Source organism: Mercenaria mercenaria, chromosome 11 (genome assembly GCF_021730395.1).
Source record: "Mercenaria mercenaria strain notata chromosome 11, MADL_Memer_1, whole genome shotgun sequence".
Taxonomy (NCBI): domain Eukaryota; kingdom Metazoa; phylum Mollusca; class Bivalvia; order Venerida; family Veneridae; genus Mercenaria; species Mercenaria mercenaria.
In genome coordinates this window covers 12610426-12626550 of record NC_069371.1, presented here as the reverse complement: position 1 = coordinate 12626550, position 16125 = coordinate 12610426, and positions in this window count along the sequence as shown.

Sequence of the window (16125 nt, the reverse complement as noted above, 5' to 3'; positions counted from 1 at the left end):
AGAAATGGGATGATATCAATACTATTGACAAATCACTTTATCATATTTTTATTTTATACCATTTGGTTATCTGGTTATCTGGTGACATCTAAATACCTTTTTTAGTTTTTGTCGGGTTTTACGTTACATCGACGCAATTATAGGTAATATGGCCTAGCTATTCATGATGAAGGGAGACCTGAGGTGCCCCTCCTGGTATTACTTCATTATAGACGGGCTCCTGGGTAGAACCGCCTACCTTCCATAAGCCAGCTGGATGACTGCCTCACTTGAAGAATTCTTCTCGAAACCACATCGGTCATGATCGGTGAGGGGCAAGTGATTTAAAGACAGCGACTATAAACACCCCTATTTAATTAGTGTCACGTTATACCTGTATAGAGCACGTTAACTTGCAGTGACAAAACAGACCTGCAGGATTCTAACTCGTGTATTATGAAGAACTTTCAATTAACTTTGTTTCTATTTTCTCTTTATGTAGTTTATATTTTAATACTTTATCGAGTTAAAATATATTTAAATTACTATATGAAGATGCCGGCTCTTCAAAAAATACTAATTTCGATATAGTTACGATGGAAACAAGCACGCCTCTTTTTATTGTTGGTCATACTTTATGTAGTTTCAATAAGTAGTACAACTGAAGCACTATCATTGACAGTATCAATACAATATTTGTATTATTTTGTTCTGAAAATTCAGCACTCGATTTTTGTTTCGCTTCCCATCCGATTACTCTGGTCTTTGTTCATATATTCTTTCTGTTCCATTTCGAAACAACAGTATCAAAATTGAAATAAAATATCTAATGAGATCGAAACCATTTGACCTTGGTGACACTTTAAAAACAAAGAAAGTACACTAACACCGAAAAATAACATTAGTCTTTCAAATGATCTACGACCAGAAATCTTATTATTATTATTATTATTATTATTATTATTTACCAGATTTTTATAGCGCTTTTTTCATCTATAAAATAAACGTTCAAAAGCGCTGTACAAACTACATATCACAGAATGATATGGACATACAATACAACACAAAAAATATATCAACAATAAAAGGTGTTTAGCCTGAATCAGGTTTTACTCTACATTTTAATTGTACTAGATATTTTAAAGAACAATTAACATTAGGAAATAATTTCCATTGCAAAGCTTGTTTTTCAGTTCAAAGTGAGTTTCAATAGACCTTGAAGAAAAAGTGTGTTTTCAATGATCGTTTGAAAGCATCCAAGCTTTTAGCGTCTCTAATGGTAGCCGGAAGAGCATTCCATAACTTCGGTGCAGCTGATGTATAACTACGATCACCGTACCTCACAGTTTTGCTTTTTGAACAACTGGTTGTTTTGATTTGTTCTTGTATCTCAAATTTCTTGCTGGCTGATAGAGTTCCAGCAAGTCTTAACATAGATCGGTGTTGATCATGCAATGCTTTGTATGTGTGAACTAGAATCTTAAAGTAAACTCTATGAATAACTGGTATCCAATGCAGTTCTTTTAATACCGGCGTAATGTGATCATAACGCGATATTCTCGTTATAATTCGAGCTGCAGTGTTTTGAAGTCTATTTAGCAAGACCTTCGGAAGTTGTTTTGAAGTCTATTTAGCAAGACCTTCGGAACACCACACAAGAGCGCATTGCAATAATCAAGGCGTGAAGTCACGAGCGAATTTACTAGAGCTTTTGTAGCATTTGTATTTAGATATTTCCTGATGTGGCCTATTTGACGTAGCTGTCCGTACCCTGATCTACAAACTGAGTTAATATGTTTTTCTATGCTCATTTTGGAGTCTAGAAAGGCACCAAGATTCCTTACACATTTAGATGGTTTAATGTTCCCTTCTCCAATTTTCACAGTAACCGATTCAACATGTTTTTCGTTTCTTTGAGAGGTAAATACAATGACTTCAGTTTTATCGGCATTGATTTTCAACATGTTGCTGTTCATCCAAGATACGATTTCTACGAGACAGTTTTCAACACAGCGTAAAGCATCCTTTTGAGAGACCGGATTTGTTGGTTTGAAAAAAAAATAAAGCTGCCCATCGTCGGCGTAAAAATGATGATTTAGTCCATGTTTCTTGCATATTGTACCAACTGTATGTCATTTGCCCTGGTTTTGACAATTCACTATCTATGGTCACTGTTTGGTACTGGTCGCTCAGATATGAAGTTATCCATTCAAGTGGTTTCCCTGCGATACCAATAATGGAGGCGGTGCAATAGTGTTTTGTGGTCGATGGTATCGAAAGCAGCCGAACGGTCAAGCATCACTAACATTGTTACATCATTTTAGTCAAGGGAGTTGAGAATGTCATTTTGAACCTTCAGTAATGCAGTCTCAGTGGAGTGAAATTTTCTGTATGCAGACTGGTGTTCTTCGTGGAGTCTGTTCAAAACGAGCATCGACTACCTTTTCAAGTATTTTAGACACGTACGGTAAATTAGATACAGGTTTGTAGTTCTTTAGAACATTTGCATCTAGATCTGACTTTTTGATGAGTGGTCTGATCAACGAACTTTTGAAGTATTTAGGTACATATGCTTTCTCCAAAGAATAATTGATTATTTTAGTGAAAAATGGTAGCAGTTCTTCTAAGCATTCTTTCAAAAGCCATGTTGGAAGTGGATCTAGCTCAACCGATTTACTTGCAGATTTTGAAATAACTTTTTTCACTTCATCCTGTGAGACTGGAGAGTGAATTCAACAAGTTTATCTATTTGCGTGTTCGAAATTTCCTCGATGGTAACACCGGTTTGTAATTCTGTTTCTGACTTAATTTTATTTCTTATTCCATCAATTTTATCGATGAAGAAATCGCTGAAAGTTTGCGCTTCTTTGGAAGAGGAAGATGTTGGCAGCACGGCCTCATCGACTCTACCAAGAAGATTCTTTGTCACTTTGTTTAAAGTTTTCTGATCTCGTCCGCAGGACTCTATCTTTTCAGAATAGAAATTTACACGTGTTTGTTTCAGCAATTTAATCACAGAAGCACAGTGACTTCTGTACATCCAATGATCCACTGTCAGATTTGTTTTTGCGTTCAAGTTTCCGTTTCAAATGTTTGACTTCGTGTAGTTCTTCATTATACCATGGACAAGTTGGTCTAAGGACTATTGTTTTAGTAAGCAAAGGGGCGTGCTGGTCAACAAGTGATATCAAACTGTTGTTTAGTGATTCCACGTGCTTGTCAACATCAGAAATTAACGTGTTCATGTCAAGAATCTCCAAAGATTTTATTTCGTTTTTAAATGATTCAATGTCAATGGATCTCAACTTTCGGAAGGTCACAGTTTTCTTTATTGGAGCAGGTTTTTCTGCTTGAATATGAAATATCACAGCGAAATGGTCACGTGATATCTTCCCATCAGAATCAGGGAGTCCTGGGTCAGTAACTTCTATATTTGATACAATATTTTCAGTTTCTCTTGTGATAAGAACATCAAAAGTATGTCCTACAACATGTGTTGGTCCTTGAAATATATATCAACGTTTATACTTTCAAAAAGGTTGATTAAAATGTAAACATTATGAGAGTAAGGATGAGATACATTCAATGAAATAAAATAATTTTAGATAGTCCTTATGTTCGCAATTACTGACATAGCAACTAAAATGGTGAACTATGTTGGTGAGATGGTTTACTTTCAAAAGATCTCTTCAAATGTTAGAAATTGAATATAGTTTTGATGAAATGCACTTAGTTGATTTTTTAACTTTGAGATTGTCTGGTGAATGAAAAATGTATGTTTAAAAACGAAAGATTTAGAAAGATAACCTTATATCAATACAATGTCAACGCACACCATAATCTTATCTCTTTCTGTAGAAATAACAATATTCTTATTTTTTCATGCCTCAAATTTCGTGAAACTACACAAAGTTATATATTTCATAATTATCACCGAAATAGTGGAAATTCATAGTAAAAACAGTAGCAATAATGGAAAATGTGCACGTCTTATGCACTAACTTGGCCCATGATATCGTGTTTTGACGTTCTATGACCTTTAAAACAAGCCAAAAGATTCTGTCAAAATTTGTAAGACAAACATCTTGCGAATTTAATATTTCTCAATATTTAAGATTCCACTGTCCGTCATTTTTAAGAACACTGTATTTCATAACGCGAGAAGGAAATCTAATCGTTTTATCTATATTTGATACATATAATATAAAATCAAATATTGAATAATTCATTTTTCATTTCTCTCACGGAAATGAATGTACATGTATCTATTTAAGAGCCTTCGTATTAAAGTCTATTTCACACATGGATCAGAGTTGACATTGAACAAAACGTCCGTGTCAATAAAAATGGAAAATAAACAAGGAGAATACATCTTCGGACCCCGCGACACCTTATGCTTAAACTGTATAGCTAACTTAAAGGGTGATTATTCTTTATATTTTCAAACTTTGTTTATCGCATCACATTCTGCCGTGTAAAAATGCTATCTTAATGAGTTTCACTCAAAAGATTTACCGACAAAATATCAAAGTGTTACATTAACATTGTAACATTAACTTAAAGAAATGGGAAAGCTGCAAGCAACATAGAAACAGCATCATCTGCCAATATTATCAAACCTGAACGGCATTTAATGCTGTTTGCATTTTACTAACACAATATTATAGTCCACCAGGGCAATCCTGAAAGTTTTGATTGACATTACTTCAAGATCTTGTCATAGACACTGCTGCATTATATATATCAAATTTACAAATGCCTGTATTTATTGACAGAAGCCAGCCAAAAGCTGTTAAAATAAAAAAAGAATCCATACAATACATATGCATTTCAAACAAAAATGAAAGCTTTCAGAAAGAAATTATGCCTGCAGTGTTTTGCATTTTACATAATTTTCCTTCAAATTCTGGAAGAAAACATACAAACAAGTAGTATAGTACGAAATAGGTAGCTGATATGTGTTAGTGGCTCATGGTACGTTAACATAAACCACGTTTACTAGTACGTTTGCAATTCTTACAGCCGCTTTAAGCGGGAAATTTCTTTTTCTAAGGTTTTACTTAGCACTAATAAGTTCCATGTGGGTATAAAAAATGTTTGTGTGACTGACCGTAGAATTTATTGTGCACGTGCCTCAGCATGCTTTAAACATTTTTGTAACCGAAATGAAAACTCAAAACGTTTCATCCATCATATTACCTGTACAGCTGAAACGCTAATATGAATCGAATGACGGTAGAGAAAATGTTTTTAAGTCGTGATTGCACAAACCCATTAACATAACATAAAGAGAAAGCTAACCTAGTAGTGCAGATATTTGTCCTTCATGGGCGATGTCTTTGATTGAATTTTATAACCTTAAACTGCGTGAGTTTCTTTTCTCATAAATGCTTAACTCATTCTGCCCGCGCGACGCATTAATGCGTCGGCCGATTTTTATCTGTATACCGCGTGCCGCTTCTAGGCGGTGTTGTTATCTACATCTGGAAACCGCGCGCCGCATACATGCGTCTTTACAGTAGTAGCTCTGAATTCCGCGTGACGCTTTCAGTCGTCACATTTCATTGGTCTTTAATAAAATATTTCAGTTCTTTCTAACAAATTGGACCAATCCATTTTTTTTGTTGCGTAACATTTTTAAAACATAAATAAAACTGGATGTTGTGAAAAAATAAAAGGTTTCTTTGAAGAAAGCTGTAAAAGCGAGTTAAGAAGATGCTAGCATATAAACACTGTGCAACTAAAAGCCCTTGTTTCTGTAATTTTTCAATATCTGAAACAGTATACAAAGGGAGACTACTTTGTAGCATTTAGAACTCTAAGTGCAATGCAGGGAGAAAACTTCAAAGGTATGACGTGAATATTTAGGCATACGTACATCAATAGCAAAAATTATTGAATAACCCTCGTACTGTTGAAATAAAAATGATAACGGAGCAACCAAAGGTAATGTACATTGTATGGAGTAAAATGCCCGTTTGTAATTCCCCGCAAAAATTTGAAAATTGCATTAGTAAACTGCATTATTTACTATATTAAAGACAACGGATCCATTGAAATGTTTCAAAACCTGTGGCATATTGTGGATTCTGACTTTAAAGCATGTGACTTACGGAATAGATTGGCAGAATCACTTTACATAAGGAATCGTACTTTATTCTATCATCAATATGTTCTACTACAGAAGCTACGTAGCAGCTAAAACCATAATTTTAAGTGCACGTATATTTCGGAATTTGTTTTTTTTTCTATTTTCAGGATATGTCTCTTATACTAATAGCTAGTCCCAATCCGTGACTCTAGTTACCTCCCCTGACGGTCCGTCCACAGACTGAAATGAAATGAAAGTGATAATTACGCCACGAGTTGGACTAACTAATAGCTATATGTGTTTTTGATGGTATATAGGATAGGCATATAGCTAGTCTGTGATTTAAATCTAGACGTTATCCGAAATTATGAGCCTAAGCTAGCAACAAACTCGCCGTCAAAAACCTGTATTATGAATTTATAAGACTGTAGTTTGTCTCATCATGAGTAATTATTTTGTGTTGTTTCGTTGGTGCTGTTTCTTCCCAGCAATAACGTCTCCTCTCCTTCTTCTGTAAATGACGTCACATTTCGTTTCACTACATGGTGCCTCAACGCGCATCTTGTCGTAAATGTAAGAGACGCGGAAACATACAAATGTTCGGAGTGTTGCACATTTTTGGTTGGAAAGATGGTGGACTACTACTGGAACAATATGTATCTTCTAGATAATTACAACCAGAAAAGGAAAAAACGGACAAAAACCGTTTAAATTCGTTGAAGCCAGATATTACAGTCCAGTACAATGAATCACGTCAGAGATAGCATGGGCCAGATTACACGAAACATTCAATGAAGGACAAAAACAAATAACATCTAAAAAATGAACAAGGTAGTTATGTGACTGGCCCTCTCGTGAAAAGAATGGCCTTTGCCTAACATGAAAATTGAGGTCAGTTGGTCTGAAAGCATTTCAGAAAGAAAATCGAGAAACATTTAAGTTTTTTTATATTTTAGAATTAAAATGCCATCTTTTGGAAAGTGTCATAAGTTGTTCCTCACCAACAATGTAGGATGAAGAAAGGTTTCACTCGATGGGTGCCTCACAATTTACCCTAAAAAAGGCCAATAGGGGCAAAAGTGCTAAAGTAACGAATAAAACATTTAAATGATTGCACTTATGTCACAGCTCTAATCAGGAGATGAGACCTTGATATAATGTTATGAGTCACGTTGACAACAGACAGTGGCTCCGAAAAGGTGACCGTAAACCAGTAATTGCAAAAAGAATCAAATATGTACAAAAATGTAGCTCATCTTTAAACTCCAGGGGTACTGTTGTAGAAATTCCTACACCGTTAGAAAAACTCAGTTAATTGAAAGATAATAATAATAATTATTTTATTATAAGTTTATTTAAACTAACAGTCATGACCGTACCCTGCCCCTGGAGCCATTTTACCCCTATTGCCGAATACCAGTGCTTAAAGCAATAAAAGTATACGTGACCTGTTTGTAAATATCTGCATTTTACAAATTTAAACGTTCTTCGTCGGTTAATTAGTTTTTATTGGAGACACACTAGCAGTGATTGTTTTTACATACATGCATTTAAATGCGTCTTTGCCAGAATTATTTTACAAAATTTACAAAGCGCCTTCGTTAAAAAAGTCAGTTTTGCAATCGAATTGTACAAAAATGTATTTACCTTAATACGATGGTACCTGATGTCAGCGAGTTAATAATCAACAGTGCAATTAAAATATTGAAGTGTCACACATATGGTATTTGTCTATTAGTGTTCGGTTCAAATATTCCAATAAGGAATTCCAATTTTGCAATTATAGTTTTTCTCTGATAACACCATAGCGATATTGATTTCGTTCGGTTAAACACATCTGAGGACACATTATATCTGTTTTCTTTTTATTTAACTTCTTCAGCTGAACAGGCTGTGCACAACTGGGTTATCTGTGAATAGCTCATTCGAAAGTATCCCGATAGCTGTACTTATAATATTAGTATGTTTTTCTAATTTGATTATTTACGCCGCAATTTAGGTGAGATTAATTGGGAGAGCAATTTTACTGCAACAGGTCACCAAATAGCTTCAAATCATCGCCACATCAATTGAATGAAATAAAAATAACTTCTTTCAGTTCTTAATGCTTCCAATACGTTCGTAAAAATGTAAGATGAAACAAGTGAAAAATTTTGGTATGAAAATATGCGAACCAGGCAGTACATCTGTAGAATAAGTAAATGTGTTTAAACAAGACATATTCGGCAGAGATAACAGTTAGATCAGTTAGTTAACAATGTGTCGAACTGTGTTGTTTTTCGTAATTTTGATCTGTTTTGCGTCGGAAACAGCTCTGTGTCTATTACTGGATGAAGCTATAAAACTGCTTTTAAACGAAACGGCATATTTGAAACGACAAGTGAAACGTAACGAAGAGTTTGTCTGAGTCACAATATGCAGAACTGAAAGTGCTAAAGAACAAAGTGCAGAGATTAAGCTTGGGGCAGACCAAATTAACGGCGGAAAATAAACAATTATGTTCCCAAAAATGTGATATTCCGAACGAAAAGTTCAAGCGGAGTGAGCAAGATTGTTGACGTCTTTTTTCGTAAAATCATGCTGCTTTCAACGGAAATGTAAACAATGAAATAGTTAAGTCTCTTCTCAATTTGCTTAGTATGTGCATTTCGATGATAAATGAACTACAGATGGCATTAAAAATCAGCGCTTTTAGCGCTATCGCACGTGCGCTAATTCATGTCCGCGCATTAATTTGTCCAAGCATTTTCATGTACATTTTCATTTGATGATGTTTTCTTCGAACTTTTGCAAATAAATACTCTTGAGAGTTTGCACTAGTTACACTGCTTGCTAATATTTTAAGGTTCGTATGATATTCCTGTTTATTGTTCATATTATTTTTTTAATGATCATGCAAAATAAAATATTTAAGCTTGTAGTTTGTGTTTTTTTCTCATTTGATCAAGTTGTTATCGATTTCCGTATCACCTTCGGGAATATCCGTTGTTGCAGTCGCTCGTTTACAGAAAGGTGTGAACGTTTGTATTAAGACACAATGCATGTAGGACAAAGGGGATCCAATGATTAAAATGTGTGACAATCTCGTTTTATTTCAGCAATTATAACTAGTATACAGAATATGAAACAGGCAGATTGTTATAATTAAATACAAGACAGACAGACAGACAGACAACTTTATTTACCCAAGGTATTATACAATACTACACGAGGATATGCAAATAAATTTGAATAAAGCCAAAACTAGTTCCGGTAGTAATCTGCAAAAAAGAGAGTGCAATCAATTTTTAACAAATACATGTATATATGTATTGAGGGGGGACTCATTTACGCCTTTAATTCAAATACATGATAAACTCACGATTATTAACAAATACTAGAGAACAAATATGGAAAAAAGATGTATAATTCATTGACAAAAGCATAGTAATACACACACAAGAGAGATTACGAAAAATATAAGTTCAGTAGGAACTACATAATATGTCGTAATGATTTAAATTGAAGCGTGGGAGTACGTGACTAGGCTTTAATGACCTGTCATTCTATATTTAGACAAAAATAAGTGTTTGCTTATATGCATCAATAACAGCGGATTACAGATATTATTATTATATTTATTTTGCAATTACATAGATCACAAACATTAGCACATATTATACAGTATAACGAAATAAAATATTATTAACAATTAAAATAGATTAGATAGACATTTAAATAAAATAACATCATTTCTACTGCACGGATTAAATTTGATAATTGCAAGTTCAGCATTTTTAAAATCAAGAGTAATAAATAAGAGAATAACTACTAAGAGCTGTAAATAGGTTAAGAGCATATTTTCGTATTGTGTTTGATAAACTTAGGTGATACAAATATGATCTATGGTTGCATGGATAACCCATTAAGCTCGAAAGCTTATTTCCAATGGGGTCCATTTACCAAAAAAGAATAAGATGGAATCTGAGAAGTAAAGAAATCTAATTTAGTAAATCATAAAGCATATACCTACGACAGTTAAAGTCATAAGAAAAATAAAAACTTAGTATGTATATAAAATATATATATATATATATATATATATGCTCTCTAGGTATGAGATGTTTTAGTACTACAGACTAGAAACACTATCACAAAATGTTTATATTATATCATAATTAAGTTAATAAGCTAGTGTCAAACAGCCATAAAATTAGAAATATAAAAAGCAATCTTCAGTTTGAGCTTTCCATTTAGTTGCAAGGTGGCTTTTGACAGAAGATTTAAACAAGGACGAGTTTCTGATACCCTTTACACTATCTGGCAAATTATTTCAGTCTTTTGTGCCATTGACAAAGAAAGTACCATTATATAAACTATTGTGGTGTGTGAAGGAAAAATTAAACTTATTTGATCTAGTGCCATAATTATGAACATCAGATAGACGAACAAAATTATGTTTCATATATATAGGACACTTGTTGTAAAAAAATTATGCATGTGATTTAGTCTTAATTGTTTAAGGTTTAGGAGTATATCACCAAAACACAGAAATATTTTATAAACGAACAACATCGTTACCAATATTTTACCTGACCATTACATGTTCTGCCGTACTGTCCCGTACTGAAAATATTCTGAAAAAGATGTCCCCCTTTGAAAATGAATGCCATTTGTAAAGAAATAAAAATAAACAATCGTTGAAAACTGTGTTCCACCTAGTTATGTGAAATTTCAACACTCGCACGCTATTACAAATGCATCAAAACAAACATGTGTAACAGTTCCTTGAAAATGGTGAGTTTTTAAAAGCGCTTGACTGTCTGGAAGTGGGGCCTGTTTAAACAGTTCTTTTTTCGGAATTCAATGCTTATATCAGTATACTGACACTTGTTTTGTAGAGTAATATAAGTAATATACACGCTATCATTACAAAAACAACAAAACAAGTGTCAGTATACTAAAATAAACATTGAATTCCGAAAAAAAAGACTTCCTAAATGGGACCCACTTCCGGGCAGTCAAACGCCTTCAAAAACTCACCATTTTCAAAGAACTGTTACACATGTTAGTTTTAATTCATTTGCAATCGCATGCGAGTGTTGAAATTTTACATAATTAAGTGGAACACAGTTTTCAGTAATTGTTTATTTTTATTTCTTTACAAATGGCATTCATTTTCAAAGGGGGACAACTTTTTCAGAATATTTTCAGTACGGGACAGTACGGCAGAACATGTAATGGTTAAGTAAAATATTGGTAACGATGTTATTCGTTTATAAAATATTTCTGTGTTTTGGTGATATACTCCTAAACCTTAACTCTGTTTTCGATGTTTCCATGATAGGTTACACGTGTTCGGATTTACTGTAGGAGGTTTGTAGGTCATATATATTTACTATCTTACTAACTACAGTTAAGTTCTGTATTTTAAATACTAACTTGAAAAAAGAAGGTTATTTGCGTATCTGCAATTGGGAGGCATTATCAAAATTTAGAAATAATAATTCGTAGAAAAGAGCAGAGATGCACTAGCGAATTTGCGTCTGTTGACTGTATAATTTGTCGAAATGAATGATCGCTATCCTGAATATTCGAATCGCGCAGGTATCTATTTCTTTCTTGCCCAAAGAATTCGCAACTGAGTAGATAATGCCGTTCATTTCCGACGGAGTTATTATTACACAGTGGGCATATACGTTCCTGAAAAGGGGTTCCATCATAACGGCCTGTTTCAACTGGAAATCTGTGGTTGCTGGGGCGAAATTTAAAAAGCGTTAGATAATCTTTCCTACAAAGTACATTGAAGTAATTTTCATATTCATGGCAATGTTTAAAGCTATTGTAAAACAGACCTTTTGTAGAAAGCTGCATTTGGCTATGCCAGTGTTGTTTGAACTGGTCAACTGGAGTTTGGTTTATTCTTTTTGGTGTACTTTTATCTAGTGCTACATCTTGGTTAAGGTATTAGGCCCATAATAGAGTACCTCCTTTTTGAAGAGTATTCAATTCCTACCATAAACCTACTTTGACAGCAATTTTCAGGGGGGCGTAGGTTCAAGCCCTACTGGGATCAAATTTTTTTCCCCTTGTTTTCCTTTTTTTCTAGTAAGTTTTTACTTCTTTCAAGACTTGTTATTGATTTATTGTACAAAAATGGAAAAAAAATCATTTGATATGCGATTTCTTGCTGTTAAAAGTGAATTTACCTCTAAAACAGAAGGGGTAGAGTTAGACATCTTTAAAAATACTGAGTTACATGCGGTAAAAGTTCTCTATTTTGCCTTCATTCTTTAGATTACATATTGTGGAAGAAATGTAGGTAGGTTTTACTTCTGCCCCAAGGTTATTTTTGAATGAAGTGAGCAAAATTCAAAACAGACCCGCAGGATTCGACCATATTTTTTCAATATTGGAGTTGGAATTCTGTCTGATTAAATCCGTTTCCTCGAGGCACCCTAGAAAAAATGATATCGACAGTTTTTATTTTAAGTTTTATGATTGTTTACCAATAGTTTGATGTTTCTTTCATAAAAAATAATGGAATAATAAATTCTCTGAAAACGTTTTGGATAAAGGCCACCACTTTGAAATTTGTCTCTACTTGAGCTTTAGGAAATACCATAAATTACACAAAATTTATAAAAAACGGCACGGTAAAAGTTTTTAAAAATTTGCATATAAGTGCGAAGCACGGTCAACTGTAAGAATATACCAAGCAAATGCCATTTTTTAAACATCACTATTAGGGGCCTAATACCTTAAGCCATAAGTCTGACCTACCAACCGAATCCAGAATTTCTTTGATTTTAGAGATCCATTTAAAACTGACGTCATTTTGGTTAAGCATAATTATATTTATACATCAGAAATGAAATCTTGTTTTCTTTTCCTAGCAGTAATCTTGTCCAGAAGGATATCGTCTTAGATTTTATAGATATTGATACCGGGAAGGTCCCAGTTCTCCATATAACATGCACAGTGGAGTACTTTTTCTAGCATTCCATATTTTTCTAAGAAAATCATTATTTATTTTTTCTAGCAAATTAATATTTTCAAAGCCATCAATTTCGGATCCGTAGGTAATAACAGGTAGAACCGTATGTTGGTAAAGTTTGATGGTTAAGTCTACTGGCAGGTCAGCATTTTGGAATTTTGTAAATAAAAGATACATGGCTTTGCTGGCTTGTTGAGTTACGTGTTGGTGGCTCTTAGGAAAGCTCCGTTACTGGAAAAAGTTACCCCCAGATAGTGGTAATTGTCAGTTACTTCAATTTCTTCGTCCCCTAGTTTAATGTTAAAGTTAGAATTATTTCGAGAGCCAAAAACAATTGTCTTAGTTTTTTTTGTTTACCTCCAATTTTCATCGGTTACAATAATTACAAAAAGCATTTAAGCTATTTTGAAAGTCATATTGGTTATTAGATAATATTACAGTGTCGTCGGCATAAAGCAAAAGTAAAAGTTTAAGCCGGGTTTCCCCACTGATTTGGTCATTTAGAATTATGCCTTGGACATTATGTGTTTCTAAATAATTTCGCAAATCATTCAAATAAAGAGAAAACAGGATGGGGCTTAGGTTTTCACCCTGACGAACCCCGATTTCAGATAGAAAAAATTGAGACTATGTGTTATTGTGCACCACACAGGACTTAATATTTTGATACATGTTGAAAATGACTTGAAAAAACAAATCCATTTACAGAGGTTTGAAATAGTTTGTGCCATAGACCAAACCGCCAGATCTTGTCGAAGCATTGTGAGGTAACCTATAAACGCACAGAAAAGTTTTTGCTTTTTTTTCGTAATAATTTCTGTATTTCAGCTGTAACGTTTTGATAGCTCTGTTTGCGGTAAGTTTAATGTGTTTAATATGGAATTTAAATGACCTGGGTTAATATTTTTAACAAATTCGTCCTTGAGGTTATCTCACCAAATCGGCTTTTTTGATACTTGAGAACCGGAGCCGTTAAAACTTGGTAAGCTTTGTTCGCATTTAAGGGACCAGTAGAGCGCACTGTGACCGTCGGAAAAAAGCGCATCCGTTTCGTTTATTTCAAATTCGGATAAAAATTCGTAACATTCTGCGCTTGCGACTAGGTAATCTATCACTGACTTATCTCTAAATGTAAAAGCACCTATGTTGCTGTCTTTTCCTAGCCTCCCGTTTGCAATAAAAAGATTATCATTCCGACATAAATCTATGACTAATTAACCGTGCGTATTTGTTTCCTTATCCTTGGAGGTGCGGGTGAGGAGTATAGACAAATGTTCTAAAATAACGTATTTATCAATGTGCATGATAGAGTCCTGGTCAATTTCAAAGATATTATTCAGATACGTGTCAGATGGTATATAATCATTCATTTGAGCTATTCTGTTGTTAACGTCACCGGCCAACATGACATATTTATTCTGGCTAAATTTAGAAATAATTTCATTTTCAAAAATATTCAAATCGTTGTCATTGATGAAGCGTTAATTTTCATGAGGGAGATATATCACACCTAAAATTAAATTTTCACTCATTAGTAAAAGCTGTTTGTCGACATTATCCCAAAGGATATACTCATTATCATTTGGTATAACATGTACAAATTTTGCAAGCGGCTCTTTTACATATAACCCTATGCTACCTGATTTGCGTTTGTAATTTTGACCTCTTGGTTTTGATAAAAAAGTATAATTTTCAATGTATACGATATCATAACTGTCAATATGCGTCTCTACAACACCAAAAATGTCATGCAAGAATACAAATTCAACAAAATCTTGGTATTCCAGTCTTTTTAGCAACCCGTTTACATTCAGACATCCAAATGATAAATGCTTTATTTCAGAATTTCACCTAATATCCTATTTCAGATTGCTATTTTCTGAATTTTTCAAACTTTTGTCGCGGTGAGTCTCATGGTCGTGTTATTTTCGTGACGCTCTAGGAGCTTACGTGTCTATCTGGCGCATGCCTTCGCTCAACATCAGATCTACGTCTTTGGTCCGGTCTGTCTGGATTTGATGAACGACGGGCCTGCGGTGACTTGGATTCCCTTCGTATTGGTAAAGGTTGATGACTGGGAGAGTAAGAATCCCTGCGACGGCTGCGTGTATTCTCCAGCGACCTAGTTAATTCATCAGGGTGAATACTTATGTTTACCTCGTCTTGGTGCTGGATAGGAGTATATTTATAGATTGAGGATTAACACAATCAGCTGATTTTGTGTTTACGTTACGAGTGGTTGACATAATTTTATCCCAGTCTGGGAATCTGTCCAAAATTGTTGTTTCACCGTTTGTTATAATTTTGGCAGGGTATGCCAGCACTACTCTGCTGTTAGGGTGACGGGATCTAATGCTTTTACAAGTCGACCAGACCGCTTTTCGAGCGCTAGCAATTTCAGAAGGAAAGTCTTTGTTTATACTATAGGTAATACCTTTCAGGTTTATAGCTCTAGAGAAAATGTATTGTACATCCGCGTAATTTGCAAATAAAACTATGATTGCTCTTTTCTTGCCTCGTTCAAGCTTATACGCACGGTCAATCACGGTTAGGCCATTCAATATCTAGGTGATGTCGCAAGAGATCGTCAATAACCAATGTACACTTTTCGCCTTTAAATTCAGTTAGGCCCCCAAAAATCAAATTACATCGCCTGTTACGAGTATCCTGGTCGATGGATTTATATTCTAGATATTTCAGTTTAAGTTCGTAAGACGAGAGAGCATCTTCTATAGAATTTAGTTTAGCACTTAGTACTAAACTCTGATCTATTTTTGATTCAAGTGGTTCAAGCTTGTCTCTATTTACGTATAACTCCGAATACATAACTGAAAGTTTCTCATCTACAGGTAATGTTTTATATTGGCTAAGGCTTGTATATAAACTTTGACCACCAGTGCTTTTACGACCTCGTTTAGTGCGTGGTAAAGACCAGGCAAACCTTTCATCATGTCCACCTTGACCGCTTTGACCGCTAAATACGTGATCGCCATTATCGTCAACATGCTGGAGAATTTCAAACTGGTTTGGGGCTGAAATACTATTACCGTGAGGGAGATTACCCCCTGAGTTCTGTTCA